The following is a 13120-nucleotide window of genomic DNA, read 5'->3' as shown; positions in this document are numbered from 1 at the left end:
TGTAAAAAAGTATAATAAACAATTCATCAAATAAATTTATTTATATGTTAACATATAAATCAATATGTTTTAAATTTTTTGATATGATGATCAAGTATTTAAACTACAAGTTTACCTACATGTAATTATAGATTTATTATTTCGCTCCCAAAATAGCTCAAATTGCCCACAATTAATAATATAGTTTGTCAAAGTTTTTAACAAAGCCAATTGTTAGACAAACTGCACAATTAGTGTTAGGTCTTACATTGAGAAATTACACAATCATATTTGCTAATTTTATGTTTTCTCGAGGTTTCTGAAGATATTCTGAATCAATATTGGAAAAAGTAGGCATTCATGCATGTGTATGTGAGTCATAATTTACCCATATCCTTACAAAAAATAGTTCACTTATAAAAATGTACTGAAGTCTGGAATAATGAGTCGCTCCCTTAGGACGTACTCCGTGTATGTTCTAACAAGCAGCCGAGGGCTTACAAAGGAGTACTCGTAACAATTGCACTAATTTAAGTAATTACTAGTTAGTAATTTATAAGATTTAAACTATATGCCATAAACAACTAATGAATTTGGTTATATTGTACAAAATATGTCTCTATAAATAACTTGTAAATGTGTGATCAACACGTGTAGTCACTTTCAAAATAAACATTTCATTACAAGTTGAAAGTTGATATATCTCTATTCTTATTAATTCGGTTATTTGCACATATCTGCCTGCCCATGCCCTTTCCTGAAGGCTAAATGCCACTTACATCTTAACTTGCACAATTTATTCATCCTTTTTTTGGTTTAAATTGGAAATAAATACTGAATATATTTAGAAAAGGCGATAACCGTATGGGCTGTTACATCAAAGTTGCCTTTGTCCTTTCAGTTACGTAAAGGTTACGTGTAACATTACGCCGGTTACGTAATGGTAAAGGTTTTATTACGTCTTGAGGTTTACTGGATAAGACTTTGTAAATATAGTGCTATAAATTATTTGATGTTGCTTATATACTGAGGTGCAATTAAAAATATTATAATTACCCAATTTTTTTTTTGTGAATGTAGTTAGTTATTATAATTAGTTATTAACTTTTTCTATATATTTCTCTGTTGAATTGACTGTCTGCATATCACAAATCACTTGGTTCAATATTCCAAAGCCAATACATGATGTGCCAACTCATGCAAGTATATTAGATTAATTAAAACCAAGATTACAGTTAATATATTTTTAATTATAAACAAAGAATAATAACAATATTACAAGGTACCGGTATTATAATAAAATGCTTATATTCTTAATTAATCTATTAAAAATAACGTCTCTTGCATTAACTGTTCATGAATTCTCTAAAATATGAACAAAAGACCAAAATTCTTCCATTTCTCATTTGTAACAATAACCACACCACATATATACATTTACACGCTTATAATTTACAATTATTTAATTTAATTTTTCTATATACAATTGGCACTCCCTTTTCATGAAGGAATGTAGTAAAATACAGTCGATATCTAGACTTAAGTATGCTGAGATGTTTACAAGTGCAAAATCATAGTTACAAGTATTTTTATAATTATGCGAGAGCCCAAATTATTTTCAAAAATGTATATTATGATAATTCTCTTTTAGGAGAAAAGAATCGATTAACAAAATATTTAATATATTATAATTCACAATCAATATCCCCTAATTTGTATACCAAGTATAAGCTTTTTTCATAATAAAAGAAGAAAAACTTCACAAAAAATTCATTTTAAATTCAGATATAAAACTTTTAAAAAAATATACATACTACCATAAATTACTTTTGAAATATTATAAGCTCTGGTATTAATTTCATATAAGTCAAACTTTTTCTAATGCTGTTAATCTCCCTATTAAATCATGCATGAGGCGCATTATATTAAATATTTCCAAAAATCTATTATTAAATTATCATTAAAAGTTTGACTTAAAAAAACGAATCAGAAGGATTCCAGAATTTTATAAAAAAATTAAATCTGAAATGCATAAAAAATCTATATAATATTTAATATAAATGGATAAAAAAAACTGTCAAAAATATATTAATGTAAAACTTGAATAAAATTTGTGTTCCTTATCATAAAATTTTAGAATCCTTCTCATGAATATTTTAGTACTAAAACGTACTACTACATATTTTATAGAAAAGGTAATAAGTATTAAATATATAGAAGATAAAACAGCCTTCCATCTGATTACCCAAAAGTTTCGTAAGCTAGGTCAATATATCACCTCAAAAAAAAATTCTATTTTATAAGAACACCTCTCAATTATTAAAGATTTTTGCTAGATATTTTCTTCAATGTTTAGAAGTAGCTGTGTGTGATCTATACAGAGGATTAGCTCCTTTAATAGGCAGTGGATGAGCTTCTGTATTGAAAACCCATTTGTCTAATGGTATCAATGAATCATCCGAAAACAATAAATATAGATACTAAAAGAAAGAAAAGTTTGTATTATTACATAATCATAAAATGTAGATTTATTAGGTATTGTATTAAAACTCACTTTTAAAGTTTCAGCTAAGAAGAAGCTTTGCTGAACATCATTCCTTAGGTGAATCTTCTAAGTACACATTTTTAATACCAGTGTAACCTCCACTGGCTCGACAATTTCTTTCAATTGCCTATAAAATGAAAAACAATTAATGAACTACATTTTCAAATTAAACGAAAAAATCTTAAGAGTATGATAGAAAGAATTATCTTAAAATAATATTAAAATTGAAAACTGAAATTGGGCAAAAATAATAAAGTTATTCATTGAAGATTTGTAAAAATAATCATAATTATTGTAAACTAGATAAATGATTAAGATATGGAACTATTTATATACCTGAACTGCTTCCCATCCCCAATCTCTATATTTTTGATTTTTAGTTAAACGCCATAACACAAAGTAACTTTCAATCGTTTCTGGTCTTAATATATAGTATTTTTCTGTCGTTTTGATTGCTCTTGCTTCCACTGCTTCCGTAAATCTACAGAAATAAGTAATATAAATATATAATTAAACTCCAAAGTGCATAAGAAATTAAATAAATACTTTATCGATATCGGTAGAAAAATCGTTTGATACACCATTTCAAAGAATAGTAAAAAACACGAGTAAAAATGACTATTTAGTATAGCAAAGATCAAAAAATTTCGTTTTTGTAGTAATTTTAATAGTACACTTTCGTTAATAAATATTGAGTTCCCAGAAAATAAGATTTCTCACTTCTCTGCTCTAAATTACAACTAATTTAAACATTATATGTTAATGCAAATTTCATTCAGTAATCTATAAAATATAATTTTAATTCTTGAACTAAACTTTTATAGTATCTAGAATTCTAAGAATTTCTATTTCAGAAATAATTTGTAAGCCCAATATTTACATTTGCCAATAAATTCAAAATTTATAGAAAATATTCAATTTTAAAATTGAACTCGCTTATTAATGAATATGTTTATGAAATGGAAAATTTACCATTTGGATAATTTACCTGAAACTCTCTGGACCAAGTTTTGTAGGTGTCCTATCATAAGATTCGTGGCAAGTGGCTGCAAGTTGCTCACCAATTAATAAATAACTATCAGACACATCATTTTGCAAAGTTTGTGCACCAAGTCCATATAAACCACCTGTGAAGGTGAGAAATAAAATTAGTAAAATACAATATTAAAATATATTTATATATTTAGTTAACTGATTTCACAAAATATTTCAAATGGCAAAGATTTATTATGATTATTTTATAAAAATTAGCAACACATCTGATAACAAAACCAGTGGTGTATGGCATCGTGCTTTAAGGCAAATTTTTAGAACTTCCCATACCGTAATGGAATATTCGAGGAATATTATATGTTTTCAAATAGATTATTATAAATACTGTAACTTATGTTTACAGAAACAAATAAAATAAACAAAACTTAATCAATCAAATTTAAAATAAAGAATATTGTCTAATATTTATAAGAATTATATAAACCCAATTACAAAGTTAAAATTATTTGAAGTATATAAGTGAACTTTAGAACGTCAGCAATAATTAAAATTAATATTCGAATTATTTTCGATACCAAAAAAAAAATGAGAAAAAAAAATCTCTTTCCCAAACGCAATCGTTTCGTCAACAGAAGCAAAAAGTTTTTGAATCATTCAAATCAGATGCTTAATTCTCTCGAAAACTGCCATTTTTTCCACATTTCGCTCAGTATCACCAAATGGCCGCACCTGCCGTTGCTAAAACTAATCACCACTTCTCCCCATCATTACGAATTGAATGTTTTTTGAATCATTCAAATCGGATGATGCTCCGTTCTCTCAAAAACTCAATTTTTATTTTCTGCACTTTTTGCTCCGTATCTCCGAAACGGCTGACATGCCTTTGCTAATCAGCACATCTTCCTATCAATAGAAATCGAATGTTTTTTGAACCATTCAAATCCGTGCACCTGAAAACGTGGACGAAAAAATGCGGACACACGCACACACACATCCATTTTTACGATGTATGCCAAAATGTTCAGAACCCTTCAAAACGTGAAGAAATGCAAACATTTACATTTTCGATTTTTGGCCCATTACTATAACTTACCCTACGGGAAGTTAATGAGAGTAATTAGTGATGTACATGAGAATGTTCTTTAAGATAATTTGCATAAACTTCCCAATATGTGTAGATAATCTTTATAGTAAGATGTTACCGATCAAATTTGCAACAGATAATTATGAAAATAAAGTTTTCACTTTTAATTCCTGATTAATTGACAATACAGAAAAGAATATACACAGAGCGTTGCCCAAAATGCTAACTTCCATGAATTTTCATAGACCAATAATTTTATATTATAGGATGATCTCATTTAGTCGATAACTCTCACCGTGCAGTTTGTCATTTGAAAACTTAATAATTGATTGAAAACCAATTAATATTATTATATATTATTTAAATAATATAATTTATATAATAATATATTTATATAATATTATTATATATATTCCAAATGATTTTTCAAACAGCTTATAAATTTCGAGTTGGTTCAGGATTTTTGGCAAAAACTTGGGAAAAGTATTATGTAAATTGATCTATCTTATTAAATGTTATACCTGCAAAGCATGCCAAATGGTCCATTTTGTGTTCAACTTTTTCGTATTTAAGTTCAGCGACATAAGTCAATCCGGACTGATGTGATCGCTTGATCATTTTTTCGGTGATCGCAGCCATCGCTTCGTCGTACATGACTCTTGCTTCGGCGTCCTGCCGACCACTCTGAAGCCAAGCCTTAAGAAGATACTCGAAGAAACTATCACCTAGGGCTCCTAGAGACATGTGATCTGGAAAAGAGTGAAAGAGGTAATTAATATTAAAAATTCAAAATCGGTAAGTTTTCTATGATGGAATAAGGGGGCGTCCATTAATCACATGATCGTTTTTTAAAGGATTTTTGGACTCTCCCTCCTCCTTATGTAAATTGTAAATTCAAAATTACCAACCTTACCCTATATTTTAGTTACGAGCAAAATTTTTAAATTTTTGATTTTTTTGAAAATGTTTGGATTTTTTTTTAAATCAGGTAAAAAATAAATATACGTGATATCTTACTGTACCCCTCCCTTCCCATAAAAACCTCACGTGATTAATGGACGCCTCTTAAGATTAAAACAGACAGAATATACGTATATATACTCAAAAAACAGGTGTTTAAACAGTACAATGTTTCAAATTTAAAATTACAATTACAATGACAAAAAATCGTCTCGTCCAGTTCGGTGCACGATGGTAAAATACATATGATAAAGGGAATGTAGACGAGTTTGGAATTTTTGCGGTGTATATCAGTTAATTACCCTGAGATTTCTCTACTGAATACAGCACGTATAAGTTATTCATTGTATTGGAAACACTCAAATTAAGTTATTAACTTCCCGTAGGGTAAGTTATAGTAATCGCAAAAAAATCGAAAATGAAAATTTTTATATATCTTTACGTTTCAGAGGTTTCTGAACATTTTGGCATACCTTAGAAAAAATGGATGTATGTGTATGTGTGTGTGTGTGTGTGTGTGTATGTATGTATGTATGTATGTATGTATGTGTGTATGTATGTATGTATGTACGTGTGTGTATGTATGTGCGGATACAAATTTTCGTCGACGATTTCGGGAACACGGATCAACCGATTGAATAATTCAAAAAACATTCGATTCGTATTGATAAGGAGACGTGCTGATTAGTTTTTGGCGAAGGCAGGTCTAGCCGTTCCAAAGATACGGGGCAAAAAGTGCCGAAAACGGTAACTCAGTTTTTAAGAGAACGGAGCGTTCGATTTGAATAATTCAAAAAACATTTTACTTGTATTGACAAGATGAAGAATTGATCAAATTTTCATGAAGCTAGGTCTAACGGTTTCGGAGATCTAAGAAAAAAGTAAAAAAAAATGTCATTTGGCGGTCAAAAATGATCATTAGACATATCAAATTATCAGATATTTTATAGAGATTTTAACAATAAGTATAATTTTGGTTTACATTCCTATGGGTTCCGTACCAATGTTTACGCGTTAGGCGGCGACGCGGCGCTTACGCGCTTTGATATTTCGTCTTTATGCAGTTAAAGCAGTACGATTGCTTTGAAAAAAAGTTTAGATCTTCCAAAATATGTCACAATAAAGAAAATATTTTTTTTTTCAAAAAAAAAAATAAAAAAAAATTTTTTTAGAAAAAAAATTTTTTTTTTGAAAAAAAAATTTTTTTTCAAAAAAAAGTAATTTTTTGTTCAATTTATAGTTTCTCAAAAATCTTATTTTTTCGAAGTAAAATTTTTTCAAAATTGTTAATCGTTTTTTAAAAAAAAAAAATTTTTGGTACGGGAAGTTCCAACAATTTGATTAAGGCACGATGCCTTAATTGCCTTAAGACAGAATTCCACTTACAGCTAGTTTTCCAATTAAATAATACAAATTCACGCTAGAATGCCTCTTGCCTACAAAATATGAACGTTATTATTATGTAAAGAATATTGTTTATTTCTAAATTATTAAACGTTTTGTTTCTTCATTTTATTTACGCAAATCGACGAAATTCATATAAAGAACTCCATGTATTCTGAAAAAATATCTTTAATATTACTTATATATTTGAGGAATTCGTAACCTGCCTGATTTGCCTTAATAATAAGTGGAAAACTTAGCCTCTCGAATTTATATTTATCTTGTAATTAGATTTGATTTTACTATCTCTAGCCTTGTAAATGAATGTAACTTACGTTGTCCCCATTTTCCAGTTTTTGGATTCAAGTAATTCGGATAAAGACCGTTCACTTTATCGATTTGTTTAATGATTGAACGAATGTGTTGAACTTTGTCCCTGTAGATCTCATCACCAGTTATATCGCTCAAATATGTGAATTCTAAATGGAGCGTTCCAAATTCAGCTAAGATGCTTGAAAATCCTCCAGTCCATGGGTATTTTTTACTTTCCTGGAAAAATAAAAATAATTTAAACTCAAAAGCTCAAAAGTCGCCAATCAGTCTTCAATTTTTTAAATTAATCAACGGACTGAAAAAAATTGCTTGATTTCTTTATTTATTACAGAAACAGAAGAACATAAGCAAATGATAAGAGTTAGGATTTCAATTGCATAGTGATTCGTAATTTTAATTAATCATGATATAACTAACAAACAATTATTTTTATTAAAATAATGAATATTAAAATTTGTAGCAGAATCAACACGGCCTCTGTTACATTAAGATTTACATATAGAAAAGGTTTCGACCACAAATATTTCACTTACCCCAGTTTTGAGGTTGACCAGAGCATGAGGTATACCAGTGGGTGTTTGGAATGCAGGAAGTAACTTGTCTGCTACTTCTTTGGCTTTTTCTTTGAATAATTCATCGCCCGTTAAAGCATAACAAGCCAAAAAGCCACCGATGAATCGAATATTCATCTCAAATACGGACACTTCGATATTCTGTAAAAAAAATAATAATATTATTTATTGGTAACAGATTTTACTTTTTTAAACACTATTAAAATAATAATTCTCTAGATTCTTTCGTATGTTGAAACAAATCTTAAATATTTTTTTACTTCAATTGCAAACAGACAGTTCTTCTTCAATAGGTAATTATGTATATATAACATTTTGTGACAAATTCGACATTAAAACTGATATAACTGATGATATAATTTGTAAAACAATAATATGAAATCTATTACTGCAATGAAACCAAAACATTTAATTACTATGAGATATGTTTCAATAAGTTTTAGAAAAGTTGTTAAATTTCTTAAGAAACTAATTTAAATTAAGACATAATATCAAGCCTCATAGTCAAGACATTAAATTATCTAAGCATTTTTCAATATATTTGTATTTTGATTATATTTCTTATATTTAAAAATTGTAAAAATGATTTATTTCAATATAGTAAAATCCTCCAAATCTAGTAAATTCAATCTAATATAATAATAAATTGTAATATTGGTAATAATGAAATCTATTTTTCTAGATATATATTGAAATATTAAAAACGTTGCAAATATTATTTAAAAACTAGTGGGGTGCATGTCATTGTGCCTTAAGACAAGTTGCTGGAACTTCCCGTACTGTAATTGAAAATCTTGGTACAGAACCCAAAAAAAAAATACATAAAATGTGTACACATCACATCATGAAAATCTCCATAAAATATCTAATCCAATAAACATTTTTGACCGCCAAATAACATTTTTTAAACTTATTTTTATTGAGAGTCCATAATTGTAGGATCTGCATTCCCAAAAATTTAATCAGTTCTTCATCTTGTCAATACAAGTTAAATGTTTTTTTGAATTATTAAAATCGGAGGCCCCGTTCTCCTAAAAACTGAGTTACCGTTTTTGGCTTTTTTGCCCCGTATCTTCGGAATGGCTAGACCTGCCTTCGCCAAAAACTAATCAGCACGTCTCCTTATCAATACGAATCGAATGTTTTTTGAATTATTCAAATCGATTGATCCGTGTTCCCAAAATCGTCGACGAAAATTTGTATCCGCACACTCACACACACACATACATCCATTTTTTTTAAAGTATGCCAAAATGTTAAGGAACCTTTGAAACTTAAAGCTATATAAAAATTTTCATTTTCGATTTTTTTGCGATTACTACAACTCGCCCTACGGGAAGTTAATTATTTTGTACAAAGTATGTCTTCAAACACAATAATCAGTTTTCTAAAGATGATTGCTAAATTATTAGTAATTAACTATTTTAGTAAAGGTTGTACAAAATGCATATTGTTATAAGTACGTTTTAATTGATTCTGTTGACAAACCAAGTTCTTAATTTAAGATTTATATTTTATAATTTGTATACGCTAAGCTTGTAAAAGATGCCAACAAAGAGTAAAATCTTTACCAATTATCAATTTTTAAAACATACCAAATTGTCCACGGTAAATTCCTCTTCAACCCATTTCCTAGCTCTTTCATACTCTTCGGTCATTCCCATGACAAGTAAGGTGTCCATACTATCGATTATGGTGGCACCAAGGGATGCAGACCCAAAGATTGACGAGGTATGTGCAGCTCCTGATACTGGACGGACTTCATTGGCACCCCAGGCATGACGTTCGTAGCCGGCCCAGGCATGTCTCATCATCTGAAGAAATAAAAATAAATACTTATAGTAATTGTCATTAGGAATTTAGAAAGAAAGTTCTAAAAGTTATAAGGAACTCAAATATTATTTGTTCGAACGTATTTTCGTTTTATTATATTGGTCATGAAGGTGGTTATATTGGCCATGACAATCTTCATGGCATTGAGAGTTTTACACGGGTTGGTTGCTACCCCTAGTAGAGGGGATAGATAAGACTAATTGTTCACTTCTAAAAGTAAAGTCCGCAAAACAACATGTTTAATAAATAATCAATAAATATATCTTCTTTCATTAGAACTTAGTGACAAATCAGTGATTGTTATAAGAACTGCAACAACTACATAGTATACAAACAAATCAGTGTTTAATACAGTCCACAGCTACAAGGGTTAAATTATAACCAACAACCTGAATTATCGAAAGAGAGTATTGAAAAATTTTATAATTACGTACATAAATACATTATTAATTTTCAGATTGAGGATAATATTGATTCGGTATGTTAATTTGTCAAGATGCTCTAACAACTTTGATCCAAATAATTTTGTACCAAATGTTATAATAAGAAAATCAAATATTAATTTTCAGATTGAAGATATTATGAATTCGAAATGGTAATTTGTCAGATATCCTGAAAACTTTGATCTAAATAGTTTTGTACCAAAATTTTCCGGCAGAAAATTTCGAATCGATCACACAATACATAAAAAAATAGACCTAAATATTTGCTAAGAAGTTGAAAAGTTATTTTCTAATAGTGTTAATACAAAATGGGTGATCAGTACGAAGTAGTTAAAAAAAAGATACAAATATTATTAGTTAAATTTATCTTCAATTAAATAAATAAAATTGAATAATGTATAATAATAATTTACATAACGATATTGTATTATTAAATAAATAAATGCGTGTAGAAGTATATAAAGTTAGATAACTAATTTCAAAACATATTTAAAATAAATTTTTCTGCTTATGTCAAACAAGCATCATATTCATAGTTAATGAAACAAGTAAAATAATAAAATACTAAAAGTATTCGTGGCAAATAGTTTTTTGATACAAAATCAAATATTAAAAAAAAGATTCTATTATAAATAAATAAAATAAGAGAGTAGTCGTTTTTCTGTTTATATTAATACTTTAAATTAATGTATTTTGCAGTTTATAATTAAAATTTTGAAAATTATAAACTATTAAATATCAATCCAATTTCAGTAGACGTACATATATAAAATATGATATATAATATAATCTTATATTATTATATACTATATTACATATTATATCAGTGCTTTGTAAGTCAACACGATTCAAGGTAGTTTTTAATTTAACAGCAAAATTATTGTTAGTTTTGGAAAAGTGCAATAGCATAGCATGAAAAAATCAGATACCATTCAGAAGTATCTTATATTATTCTAACAAACAGTAACATAATTTAGGACGTTAAAAACTTATAATCTTGGTCTTAAATTTCTAAACAAAAACTTATTCAAGACCTGCTTTATTATTTACAGAAAAGTTTAAAATTTTATAAGTACCTCAAGAAGACCATGTGAAATATCTCGGCATATACCTCGATAGAAAACTTAATTGGCGAACTCATATAAAAAAAGAGACAACAGCTGGAGATAAAAACCAAAAAGCTGGTTTACTAGGGACTAAATCCAAACTAAGCTCATACAATAAGCTACTTTTATATAAAACTTTATTCAAACCAATTTAGTGTTATGGTATACAATTGTGGGTCAGTGCTCATAAGACTAATATAGAAATTATACAGAAATTTCAAAACAAATTTTTGAAAATTGCCTTAGGAGCTCCAAAATATGTTCCCAATTGGTTGATTCATGCCGACACGAATACACCTACCATAAATGAAGTAATAACAAAAACAGCACAAAAGTGTAGAAACAAGCTAATCAGTCACCCAAATACATTAGCAAACTCATTGATAACAGAGAACTATCCAAGAAGATTGAGATTTAAGCCATCAACTCTCCTGATAAAAAATGGAAAACACTTAATCATTATTTATAAGAAATTATTCAATAAGTAAATAGTTAAAATTATATAATTGTCAATAAAATATTGTGAATTTTATATCGAATGGAAAAAACAACTACGGAGATGTTTTTTCCAACATGCCTATGTAGTATACAATGTCCCTTTTCGATCGACTATTGTAAATAAAAGAGATAATAATAATAAAAAAAAAGTTTGGTTTCTACCTCTTTTACTTTCTCCCTACGTTTTTCCACAGTTGTCACATTCCATTTTCTTTCCAAATTTTCAATATTTTTGCTTTCTCGAGCTAAGTACTGTCTGTGCCTAGGATCTTTAGCTATCATATGCAACAAATCGCTAGTTTCTGTCGTGGCATATTTTCCTAAATCTCTACTATAATAGTTGTCTAGAGGTTCGACTTCTAGAGTTCCAGAAATATCATAACCATAATCCATTTCTGGTGAATAATTTTCAGAAATAATTTCTCCTCTCTTAGATCTAGTCAGCGCTAAGCTGGTCATCGCCACGACCATCATTGCGGATAAAACTCCGGTAACTGCTCCAGCAGGCATTTTGATAATAAATAGTTCTTTTGATACAAAAGATTATAAATAGATTTCTTGAAGAAATAATAATTTAATAAAATTCACGTTTATCTGAGCACAAACATTTTTTTAAAAAAAATTATATAAAAATATCATCCGGTAATTAACCAGTTCTTGACTAGCATATCCTTCCGGATATTAGTTGCCGGTTGTTGATGCAAAAAGATACTGCATTAATAAATGCTTGTAAATTATATGAACGAGGTTTTTTTAAGATTTTAGATTTTTTGGTTAAAACACAGAAACATATGTTCTCACTATTAATATTCACTTTTTTACAATATATTTTATATTAATTTTTATTTCATTTGAAATTGTCAAATGGGTAAATATGTCAATTATCATCAAGTGACACTACCAAATTTATTCAAATTTTTCTCAATTGGTCTCATCTGTATTATAGACAAATTTCAACAGTGTACTGAACAAGCACAGTGATCGGTCATGAATTTTATTTATATATGGGGAATTGTGTGTACCAGCTTATCGAATTGTAGATATCAGTGCAAAAGGTCTCATTATATGTCACTTGTCACATAGTGAGGATTGATCGCGTGATCTGTGTTGTTTCCACGGGATTCTTTGTATGTCAAACATCAACAATTCAGTTGATTTCCGTTCATGTTGATCGACAAGAATTCTTTGGGTGGAGAATATTATTATTTTGTACATATTTATGTTGGCTTTCATCGCCATAATGAGATAAGGTAATATGAAACGGAAATCGAGACAAAAAAGTTATATATAAAATACTGAGTAATTAAAAATTGCATGTTAATTAGATTCATACGTTTCTGTCTATATCAAAAGGATGAAAAACTTGAAAAAAAAACTAAATTGACGTAGAA

The 13120-nt window shown here is 28.3% G+C and overlaps 1 pseudogene; it reads right to left on the bottom strand.

Annotated features, from left to right (window-relative positions):
• Window positions 1-2098: 2098 nt before the first annotated feature.
• On the bottom strand, window positions 2099-12172 carry LOC113369910 (annotated as a pseudogene).
• Between the last annotated feature and the right edge of the window lie 948 nt (window positions 12173-13120).

Source organism: Ctenocephalides felis, unplaced genomic scaffold, assembly GCF_003426905.1.
Source record: "Ctenocephalides felis isolate EL2017-DRISC unplaced genomic scaffold, ASM342690v1 CF-g0.4_SCAFFOLD_01492, whole genome shotgun sequence".
Taxonomy (NCBI): domain Eukaryota; kingdom Metazoa; phylum Arthropoda; class Insecta; order Siphonaptera; family Pulicidae; genus Ctenocephalides; species Ctenocephalides felis.
This window is presented reverse-complemented; position numbering and strand designations above follow the sequence as displayed.